We start from the raw sequence: 10,713 nt of genomic DNA, 5'->3' as shown, positions 1-10,713 counted from the left end.
CTTTACTCTCATATCTTGGGCAAACTTGCCACTTGGTGTGCTTGCAGCATGTTCACCTGAGATATACTCATATTAATGAAAAACTCTCACAAACTTATCTTTTTTTGTTTTGGCGATAATCATACAACTTAAAACTTACAAACAGCTTTTTTTCTATTTTTTTAGCAATTGTTGGCAATCAGGTCAGCTTAGCAAAAGTGATACAAATTAAAACTTGCAAGTTTATTTTTTCTTTAATTTTTAGCAAGTGGTACAGATTGTGCAGAGTATGGCAATTATAGGAGGGGTCTGCATTGCTCAAGGTAAAGTGCCGTAGTTGAAGGCCTAGGCTGTGGTGGAATGGAAGCAGTGGTGGAGCCAGGGGGCAGGTGGCGCCCTCCTATGGTTCCCTCTCGTGACGTCATTACCTTGCGAACAACAAGTTCGATGGTGTCTGTAATGAGCATGGTGGAAGCTTGAAATCATTGCGCACTCTAAGCAACACTGCCAGCACCGTCAAAATTCAAGTTTTACATTCCTTATTTCAGTCAATGAGAAATCCTTTGCTGACATCATAGCCAGCAATGGGCCAGTCGCGGGGGAGGCCGACCACGGCGGCGCTTTCGATCGCGCATGTCGCCAACAGGGAGTATTCAACGGCAGTCATTGCTGTGTACGTGACTGCTGAGCGCATGCTGACGGCGAGCTTCCACAGTTCTTTTGCAACGTGCATTCCGCACCATTAAGATTGCCCGTCTTAGCAGCCTATTAGTGTGAGCTTGTTCTGAGCGTTCTCTCTAAACCACGCCCTCAAATATAGACCTCAGACCCTCTACTCGGAAAAAAAAAAAAAAAAAAAAAAAGTTCCTCTACTTCATTGGCCATACGTTCTGCGTTCAATTTACCGGTGCACACCGCCGTATTCGATTTATGGGTGCAGCCTATCTTAAAACAACCGGAAGTGTGAGTGCCCTGCACTTTTCTGCTCCGCTCCAGGTAGATCAAACGAGACTACGGCATGAAAGTGAGGGAGAGGGGGAGACGGAGAGCGCGCGGGGACGTCAAGCATGGATCGCTGGTTGGAAATAAGATCAGTCGGTAGGACACGCAAAGATTGCATCTACTCGCCCCTCGAACGCGTTGGAACGGAGTACAGACAAGGGCATAGCCTCCTCTTTACTCGCAAAGCCTGGCAGTTCGACGATGGAGCCAGAGATGTGCCCGGTCGCAGATTTGGAGCGCGAGGATCTGGTAGCACAGAGCATCAGTCATTTCTCGGGGAACCAAGGGGAAACCTAAAGCCCCTTCATGTTTAAAAGTAGCGCAAGGTGCGTCGAGGCACGTGCAACGTGCGGCCCTTGACAAGATCATGGCGGCTCAGCGCAGCACTGAGCTAGATTTCAGACGCCATGAATTTCCCAGAAGTGGCGCGCGACACGTGTCTCGAGCATTTCCACAATAATCAATGGCGCCACTTTTCCCAGGATAGAGGGGCTTTAGGGGAACCTAGAGTTCCTGTATAGACGATTGCAAGCTGGGCGACAGGCCGCCGCCATGTCTCTGCTCGAGCAGGCACGCCCGTGCGATTACGAGCTTGCCAAAGCTACGTTCACCCGCGCGTTGCACGCGCTGGCACGCATGGGGCACCACTTGTGGCGCCATGCTTGCAATTGTCTATAGGCTCCCTACGGGAGCCAGAGTTGCGCGTTTGATTCCACGTGCCGCGTGCCGCCCTCTCCGCTATTCGCCGAGATCCGATCACGTGAGGAGCCGTATCAAGTGTCGTACAGCAAAGTAGACGTTGCACGCGCCCCGGCGTACGTTTCCCGGCTTTTGAGCGCGCCGCGCGCCTCGCTGCTATTCGCCGAATTCAGTCACGTGAGGAGCTGTATCCACATGCCATGCCTGAACGCGGAACTCTGGCTCCCTTAGGGAGCCTATACAGGAACTCTAGGGGAACCCAGAGCCGTGTATTGGGAGAGTTTGGCCAATAGGCGGAGCAAAGGCCGCCGCCAGCGCCGAATATTCCCCCCGCGCTTAGAGCGTAAACTAAATTTGTGACATAGCGTCGACCAATCAGGAGACCGCGACGTCGCAATATTGCAAACGGCATTCAAAGCGTGAAATAGAGGCGTTCAATCTCGGCCTTTCTGCTCCATCTCACAAATGTCGGCAGTGAAGACAAAGGTACAGGCGCGTGAACCTAGCTCAGCAAAACGCTTTTGTTTGTACGAGAACTCGTGCATAGGAGCCACTTCCCAAAGCCACGCGCTCGTGCCCGTGCCTTTCTCTGCACTGCTGATGTTGGCTTGTTAGAACAGCGTCCTGTGACTGGCGGAAAGAAAACAGTGCAAAGGGTGGGGCGCGCGAGCGTCTGGAGACGCGGAGTCCCGCTCGGCTCGTGCGCTGGCTTTGGCAGTGCTTTCTTTCACCGTCTCAGCTGAGACGCTGTTTCTATACTTCGTTTCACCTTATCTGCGAGCGAAGCCAAAGCTAAAAGCGCGAGACCAGCGCTTTTTGCGTTTCTCCCCAGCTCGCACGCTCGAGCAAAGCCTGAAAGGGGCACTGACACATCAAAATCATATTTTTTTTTTATTATCCGAAACGATTGAAAACGATGCCGGGACATTACCCTCAAAATTTGAAATTTGGGAATTCAGTATTTGTGAAGTAAAAAAACAATTTCCAAATGCCGAATTCGAAGTTCCCGCGCGATCGGCGCCGCTCATAGAGATCATATACTAAATCTAGAGGAAAAGGTCCGCCATTTTCCCATACATTCTGGCTGCCGCAAGCGGCGGACCATGCAGGCAGACCCTCGGGGTCCCAAACACGGTTACATCATCAGAGCAGTTTCGTGAACTTCAACAATCCACGAACTTACCGGTGGAAAGATACTCGCGTGCTTTTCGAAGGTTTCTTTTTGCATAGCGCGCAGATGTACGGCCTCGCGTTAACGCTAAACTAAACCATGTACCCGGCTTCGCTGGTGGGGCGCGGCTGGGCGCGGCAGAGCCGTTTATACTGGGAGAGTTTGGCCGATGGGCGGAGCTTGTTGGCCGCTAGAACCAGCGGATTTCGCGATAACACAATATGGCGTTACTTCTTTGTCTTGTTCATTCCTGTGAAATCGCGTAGAGTTCCTATGAGGCAGATCCACAATATGGCGGACGGAAGTAGTCATCCCCCGGTTGTCAGACTACGCTGCTGTGGTTGTCAGACTGCCAAAATCTCCTTAAGAAGGCCAAACTCTCTCAGTATAAACGGCTCTGGGGCGCGGTTGAGGAATACGAAACTGCGCAACCACCAGATTTCCGAGATTTCGACAGAAGGGAAGTTAATGCAGCGTAATGACTTTATTGCTTTCTATAAGCGTTAGAATAGCTCAGAATTTAGTTTACAACGTTAAATTATCACTGTTTATATTGCTGAGAGTTTTCATTCTCCGTGTTTACCATGGCAACGTTGCTTTCTTTCTCTCGTGTTCTGTCGCTCTCTTTTGCGATCGTTCACTCGGGACCCAGGATGTCGGCGCACGGGATTTGCCACTCCTCCTCACCCACCTTTACCCCCCTGGCGCCGCTGCCTTGACGTCAAAAATCGCGGAGACCTGAGAGTCGACTTTCTTTCACCACTCCCTGCTGTTGCCATGGCGACCCAAAGCGAGGAGGAAAGGAGTGAGCGGCGGCGTTACGGCGGACCGGTTTTGAGCGGTGTCGCCTGTTTTCCGTTGGAGGATACAAATCCAGGAGACGGCACCACAACGAACTCCCGATTTTTGGTATTTCAAAAAGAAGGGCCTTAGTGCGTTCGCAATTGCGTTAAAAAACATGTTTTACGATTGCCGTTATTAAATGTTATAGAGATGTCGCCTACAAAGCTTCTAAATTTCCTGATTTTTGACGTCACCGATCAAAAGAAGCGAGGAGGCGAGAGGCGGGAAAATCAAACGCCAAAAATAAAAAGGCGCGCGCGCGCGCGCGGGAAAATATTTTTTCGCGATGCGGTTTTTTTTGCGTGTCTATGACTGCAACTTGCATCGTTTTAGACAATAAAAATAAATACGACCTTTGGGGTGTCAGTGCTCCTTGAAGGCACGGAGCTTTCGTGCTCGCGCTTCCAGCTTTGCCTTCGCTCGCACATAAGGTGAAACGAAGTATAGCAAGTTGGCCGGTGGCCCTGGTTTGGAGCGCACGTTCGTTTATTCTACACTTGAATATTGGCGTGACGAAAACCTCGCACGCAGAAAGTTTTCAGTCACTGAGAGTAACACCTTTGAACTCTAGCGACGCTAAAACGGCTTGAATGGACCTTTTGTAGAAACATCGGTTCGAGAGTAAATGTTTCCAGTACCCTCTCTCTCTTCCTTCTGGCCGAGCAGAGAGGGAAGATGGTTTCGTTGTGTCGACTTCGGGACGGAATATTACGCACGATGGGGACAAAGGCGAGTTTGGGAGAGCCGTATCTAGGTCACAGCGCCTCAATGGGTGAACAGGATGTAGCTGACGTTTTGTGTGTGGAACGGGTGGGAGAGGCCTTGCGCGCGCGTTGTTTTCTCGCCACTTAGCCTCGAGCCCAGTCGCGTGTCTAGGTGGCAGCACATATTCGCCAAGAGGTCCATTAGTCGTGTCACAAATTTAGAGATTTAGAGTTCACGACCACCGCTAGGGGCTGTTTCGCGGCCTGTGGTTGGCCCCGAGATGCTCGCCTATTCAAACAAATGTATGGCCAAACTCTCTCGATAAACGGCTCTGGGGGAACCTGGACGTCAGCGCACAGCTTTTGCAGTGGCGAGGGCCCGAAACACACTTGTTCGCTCGGGAGAAGTGTGTTTCGGCGTCTCGCCGCAGTGGGGCACGCCAGTCACGTGGCTCTCTCATCCGTTGTCTGCCGCTCCACCTTTTCCCTTTCGGCGGCCGCTTCTCCCCCTCCTCACGCTCCTACTGCACTATCACTGTAACGCAGTGACGTAAGTGATGCGACAAATTGCGCCACGAACGCAAGTCGGCTATATGTCGCGCCAAAATGCCATTTTTTGCTCAAGAAAAATGGAATTTAATAATGATGGACGCTACTATTGAAAGAAAAAATGGAAAAATTATAATGGTTCGAACATGTGTTTCGCGGTATGTTTATACTCATCGTAGTTAAAATTCGCTCGTCGACTGCGCTGGTCATGCCATCGTCTGAACTTCCAGACGATGATGTCGGCGATGTCGGAGAGCTTAAAGTAGCGAGGACAATTCATAGATTGGTGCTATGGCCTCTGATAAGCAGAAACGGTGTCTCATACTCCTCACGAGATCACTTAATTTTCATTTGGGCCGCATACCTCCACGCCGTGGCCGACCCGGGGTACTATCTCCCCTCGCGTCATCCCTTACCACCTCGCGCAGGCGCCCGTGCGTCGAGCTTCTCCGCTGCGCATCGGTGCGATAGGAGAATCAGCTTACGTAGGGGAACACCGGCGGGTTGCCGCGATATGGGCTCGGAAGTTATGCTCAGAAGTACTATTACAGGTCGACCTTTTTTGGTCTTGATTTTAGGTCGACTTCTAATTTTAAAGAGTGGTGCCGAGAAATAAAAATGAAACAAAAAGTGCATACCTATATTTATTTATTGAACATAACTTCCGTGCCCGGAGGCGTTGTAGAGAGTGTGAGCAGATACATGAAATGGCAGTGTTGGGTAATAACGGTTAAGATTTGAGCTTGTTGGTACATACTTGTAGATATATCAGCTTGAACTTTTGAATTAAACTAGAACACAAAGAAAGAAAGGACAGGATATGATACACAGCTGACTACCAACGATGTTTTAGTGTAAACTTCTTCCTTGCGCTTTTGATCCTTCCTTTTGAGTCCCAAGTGGAGCACGATAGACCTGTTATATAAATTACCCTATTTCACTAATAAAGATCACTCCCGATATTTGCACTTATACAGAAATATAAAAAATATACAAAGCTATTTGCACAAAATTCCTAGCAAATTGTTTTTGAACTAACTAACCCACCGCAAGCTCCTGTGGCTGTTGTTTGGGGCGTGACATTCCGTAGGTAATAGAGAGTTTTAGTAGATCGTTCCGATACCTCCGATAGCCCCGATACCGATACTATGCTTGCGCAAGAGAGGCGGTGGCGGAGTATCGGGTATCGTTATCGGAGCCATGGGAACGATCTACTAAAACTCTCTATTGTCTTTCTTTTTGTGTATGGTGATTGATGGGGTGCTGACGCAATTCTTCGCGTGCTCCTCGATGGCGAGCGCCTCGAGCATTTCGCGTGCATGAGGATTGTTGTTTCTTGCAAGAATGGTGGTGCTGTTCAAAGCTACACTGCACTGGCATGTCTTCCAATGAGCTGCCAGATGTCCTGCCGCTGTTCCCTTTAGAGACGCTGCAAGCTCACGGGCTCTGTCGTTGATACATTGGCCTGTTTGGCCGATGTAGCATTTCCCGCAAGACAGGGGAATGTGGTACACCACTCCTGTTGTGCATGGTAGATACTGCGTTCTGTGGACCGTGTTGCAGGATTTTTTCTCTCTTTTTCGGTTCACTTCACTGCACATATAGTATGCTTTGTTGGGCGCGCAGCATACTACTTGTACGTCATTTCTTGCTGCAATCTTTTTTTCAATTTGTGGGTAATTCCATGAATGTACGGTAGCACCACGATCTTCCTTCGAGTTTTGTCTGCGTCTCCGTTCTCCTGCCTTGTATGCTTCAATTTTTTGCAGATGTTTTCACAGACTGGCTCCATGAGACTAGTTGGATATCCCGAATCTTGTAGGCGGCACATCTGTTTTTTTTTTTTTTTTCAAAATTTTTTTTTATTTGATGCTTACACGATTTGTCTAGGGCAGAGATTAGAGCCGTGCTAGCGACACTCCTCTTGATGGTTCTTGAGTGTCCAGATGGGAACGGCAGAAATCCTTTCGCTGACCGGAGTTCGTTACTCCAGCACACGGTCCTTGATTGAAAGTCAGATTGAGATCTAGAAATTTTATATTTTTGTCGACAGGTGCTTCATAGGTGAAAACCAAGTAGGGGCAACTTTCTTGGAAGCATCTAAGAACTGTGTCTCTGGATCCGTTTATCTGGTCGTCGACCTCCGTGGCACTTAGTATTAAGAAGTCGTCCACGTAACGGAAAAGCGCCTGGACGCTTGTATGTTTCAGGTTGTCTTCGATGATCTTGCCGCATGCCGCCAGGTACAAATCACATAGTGCGGCGCCACTCGAGATCCAGTGCATACTTCGCTGCTTTTTTTTTTTTTTTTTTTGTACCATTGGTTGGTCTTGATATACCACCAAAGTCGCGTTTAGACACCAATGGTGCAAAAAAACGGAGTATGCATTGGATTTCGAGTGGCGCCGCAGCTATGTAATTTGTACCTGGCGGCATAGCTTTCTTTTTTTTTTTTTTTTTTTTTTTTTTTTTACAAATTTAGCGATATCAAATTTGGGGGATAATTTTGAAGTCGCGAGCTGTCACTTCCTCAAAAATTATAAGAAAAAAAAAATTACTTTAAGGGAAGTACAAGTACATACTCAAAAGATTAACAAGTTTTCCCAAGAAATCCGAACTCGGCTTTTTGCAACGCAAAAATAAACTAGACAGCGCAAAGAGCTCACACTTCGTCAGAACGTAGCCCAAGCCGTTCGAGCAAGATGCCGAGGTTTCAGCACCAACCGTTATCTTATTCAAAAGCTATGTGATTTTTTTGACATTTTCAATGGGAAAAGGGTGCCCGTTTTTGCCCGTTTTCGGTTTCTGGCATCGTAGAACCCCATATGTATTCGAAAGCTTCGTCGGCCGCCATTTTTTCATTGAAATTTCCAGAAAATCGCTTATAACTTTTGAATAAGATAACGGTTGGTGCTGAAACTTTGGCATCTTGGTCGAACGGCTGGGGCTAGTTTTGAGGAAGTTGGAGCTCGCTGCAATATCTCGTTTATTTTTTTTTATTTATTTTTTTTTGCGGTGCGAAAAGTTAGGTTCAGATTTCTCACAAACTCCGCGGTAGTACACAATGTACTTAAAGGTACTTCCGAGCACTAAAATAGAGAGTAAAATAAACAAATGGACATTATAATAATAATATAAAAACAAACAAACAAGTAAGTCGTGGATTTGAAGCATTCAATCAAAGGGCACCGAACCCCGACTCAAATCGGGCTCCAATGTCGCTAACTCTTCCAGAATTACGGGACATAATCGCGGCTACTAAATTTCGCGAATTCCAGGCGCCTTAAATTTCGCGAATTTTTTCAATTCGTGAAGCTCGTAAAATTTAAGAGCTCGCGAAAATTAAGGGTTTTACAGTATATATACTGTAAAAGCAACGTCGTCCTCGACGTTGCTTTTGACATTGTCCTTATGGTTGTCCTAGACTAATGCTATCGCAATTCAAAAACAATCAACATTATAGTGGTTTGTGCAGCAATTTCTTGTCTGCTGACTTGCTCGTTTGCTCCCTTCAACGCGTCGCGCTCTCATGTCTGCTTGAAACGCCGATAGACGCGGCTCCGGCAGCCGTCCCATTCCACGATCCTCGCTCATTACTCATTACTCTCAAGCGCGACCGTTGCCCCCCCCCCCCCCCCCCCCCCCGTCTTATTTCTTGCGAAGCCCACACGTACACCTGCGGAAGTTTAGGCAGCACAGTACACCTATTCACAGACCAATTTTGTTTTCTCTATGGACTTCTATATGCGGAGGCAGGGTTTTCCAGCTCGCAAGATTCTTCTCGCTTCGAGAACCACCGTGCCTACCGGAGCGGTCGGCAACACAAAAGAGTGCTCAACCGTCTGGTGCTTCATTTTTATACCTATCTGTTTTTATTCGGAATGCAGACAAGCCGGCGGTCGAGAACTCGGTCCGTCGGCAATCTCAATACAGCTCCGCCGAAACAACTTCAAGAGCAAACAAAGCTGAGTAAGCATCGGTTAATGCGGCCCAAATATGTCCCTTTTCGTACTTACTGAGTTCTGTCGTAGACGACCAGATCGTATGTAACTATGCCAAAACGTGTATGCACTTTGCAGAAGGTTGCACTCGAGGTCAACGGCCTTATCTTCATGCGGCAAACATTGCACAAAGTGTCACTCAAAAAAAAAAAACAAAAAGTAAAAAAAGTAGTGTGTTTTTTTGTTTTTTTTTTTACCGCAAAAATAATTACGCATCACGGAAGGCTTAGGCTTATTCTCCGCCCCAATGTAGCGCTAGCGGTCTGACCGAAATGCCGAAGTTTCAGAACTAATCGGTATCTTGTTTAAAAGACTGAAATGTTCAATGTGAAAATAGTGGCCGATGGAGCCCTCGAATAGATGGAGATAAATGGCGCCAGTTACGAGCAACGGGCGCCATTTTTCCTTTGCAATTTGCAGAAAATCACTTTTAAATTTTGAGTAAGATAACAGGTAGTTCTGTAACTTTTGCAGCTGCACGGCTCGAACCGTTAGCGGAGCATTTTGACGGAAACTGAGCGATCGAGGGTGCGTAGTTTATTTCCGCATGAAAAAAGCACTATACATACACCCTGTATATTGAAATATGTGACGAGCAGGGCCAAGAAAAAAGCCATCGCAGTTCGGTCCGACTTTGACCAAAGACGCATTCTGGCCTTAATAAAATACCAATAGTGGAGAAAACGAATAAAAAAAAATGTATATCATAACCCAACAGCTGGTCTGGTATTTTATTTCCAGTGTTTCGATTATAATGTCTGTTCTTTTTTTATAGTTCGTATGCACACTTTCTCTTGCGATGCTTCGAAGCAACTGGTGGAGAACATCACACCCACGAAACAAGCGGTCGCCGGTTTATTTTGTTTTTCTTACAACTAAAGAAATTACTATCAAGACAATTAGTGTTCCAAATGTGCTCGCGCGCTGTGCGAGCCAACTAAGCCGCTAACACTTATTGAACATTGATATTATTCTCTTATTGAAATACAAAGAAGAGCCATTGTCAATCTCGCTCTTACCGCGTCGCTTCTACTGTGTACTGCGGTGAGGAAAATAAGAGATCATGGCTTCCTCCCCCCCGCCCCAAATACAGCGTTCTTTCCACATTGGGGTGTGTTGTGACGTAGCTTTATTATCTTCACCAAGATAGAACTAGTGCCGAAACGTGCCCAGGCGCAAAATAATCGCGCTAAGCTGCAGTCGCGAATGTTTCAATTGCCTTAATCAATGCCATGCTCTGAAATCTGTTACTTTATCTTAATGTGGTGTGTCCTTGTAGGTGCAACCTCCCGTTCACTATAATACTTCTAGAATGACTGACAACTTAAGACATCCGGACGTCGTTTGATCTAAATTTACGCTTCTTAATTGCTTGGCGGTTTGTTCTTTAGCTTTCTTATCTGCCAACGACTCAATCTCATTGGCTGCGGAGCAATTTTATCGGGACTCGTCACACCCTTCGCTTCTTAACTTGTCGGTGACTGCAAGCCTCTTCAGGAGATACTTTTCAAAGTATCAAGTACTTTTTAATAGAACCCCAATCCCCCAAACTTTGTCGGTCCGTCCGTCCTTGCATTTCCCGCTAAATTTAGCGAGGAAACTTACGTCACGTGGACAATAGACAGATTAAATTTCTCTAGTATATTTAGATTAAACATTGATGTCACTTGATTTGATGTCAAGATACTCACATAACAATTCAGCTTCCCTGCTAAATTTAGCATTACAATTGATGTCACGCTACTTGACGTCACGAACAATAGTT

Source organism: Ixodes scapularis, unplaced genomic scaffold (genome assembly GCF_016920785.2).
Source record: "Ixodes scapularis isolate PalLabHiFi unplaced genomic scaffold, ASM1692078v2 PGA_scaffold8__174_contigs__length_109621045, whole genome shotgun sequence".
NCBI lineage: Eukaryota > Metazoa > Arthropoda > Arachnida > Ixodida > Ixodidae > Ixodes > Ixodes scapularis.
Note: the sequence above shows the minus strand (reverse complement) of the source record.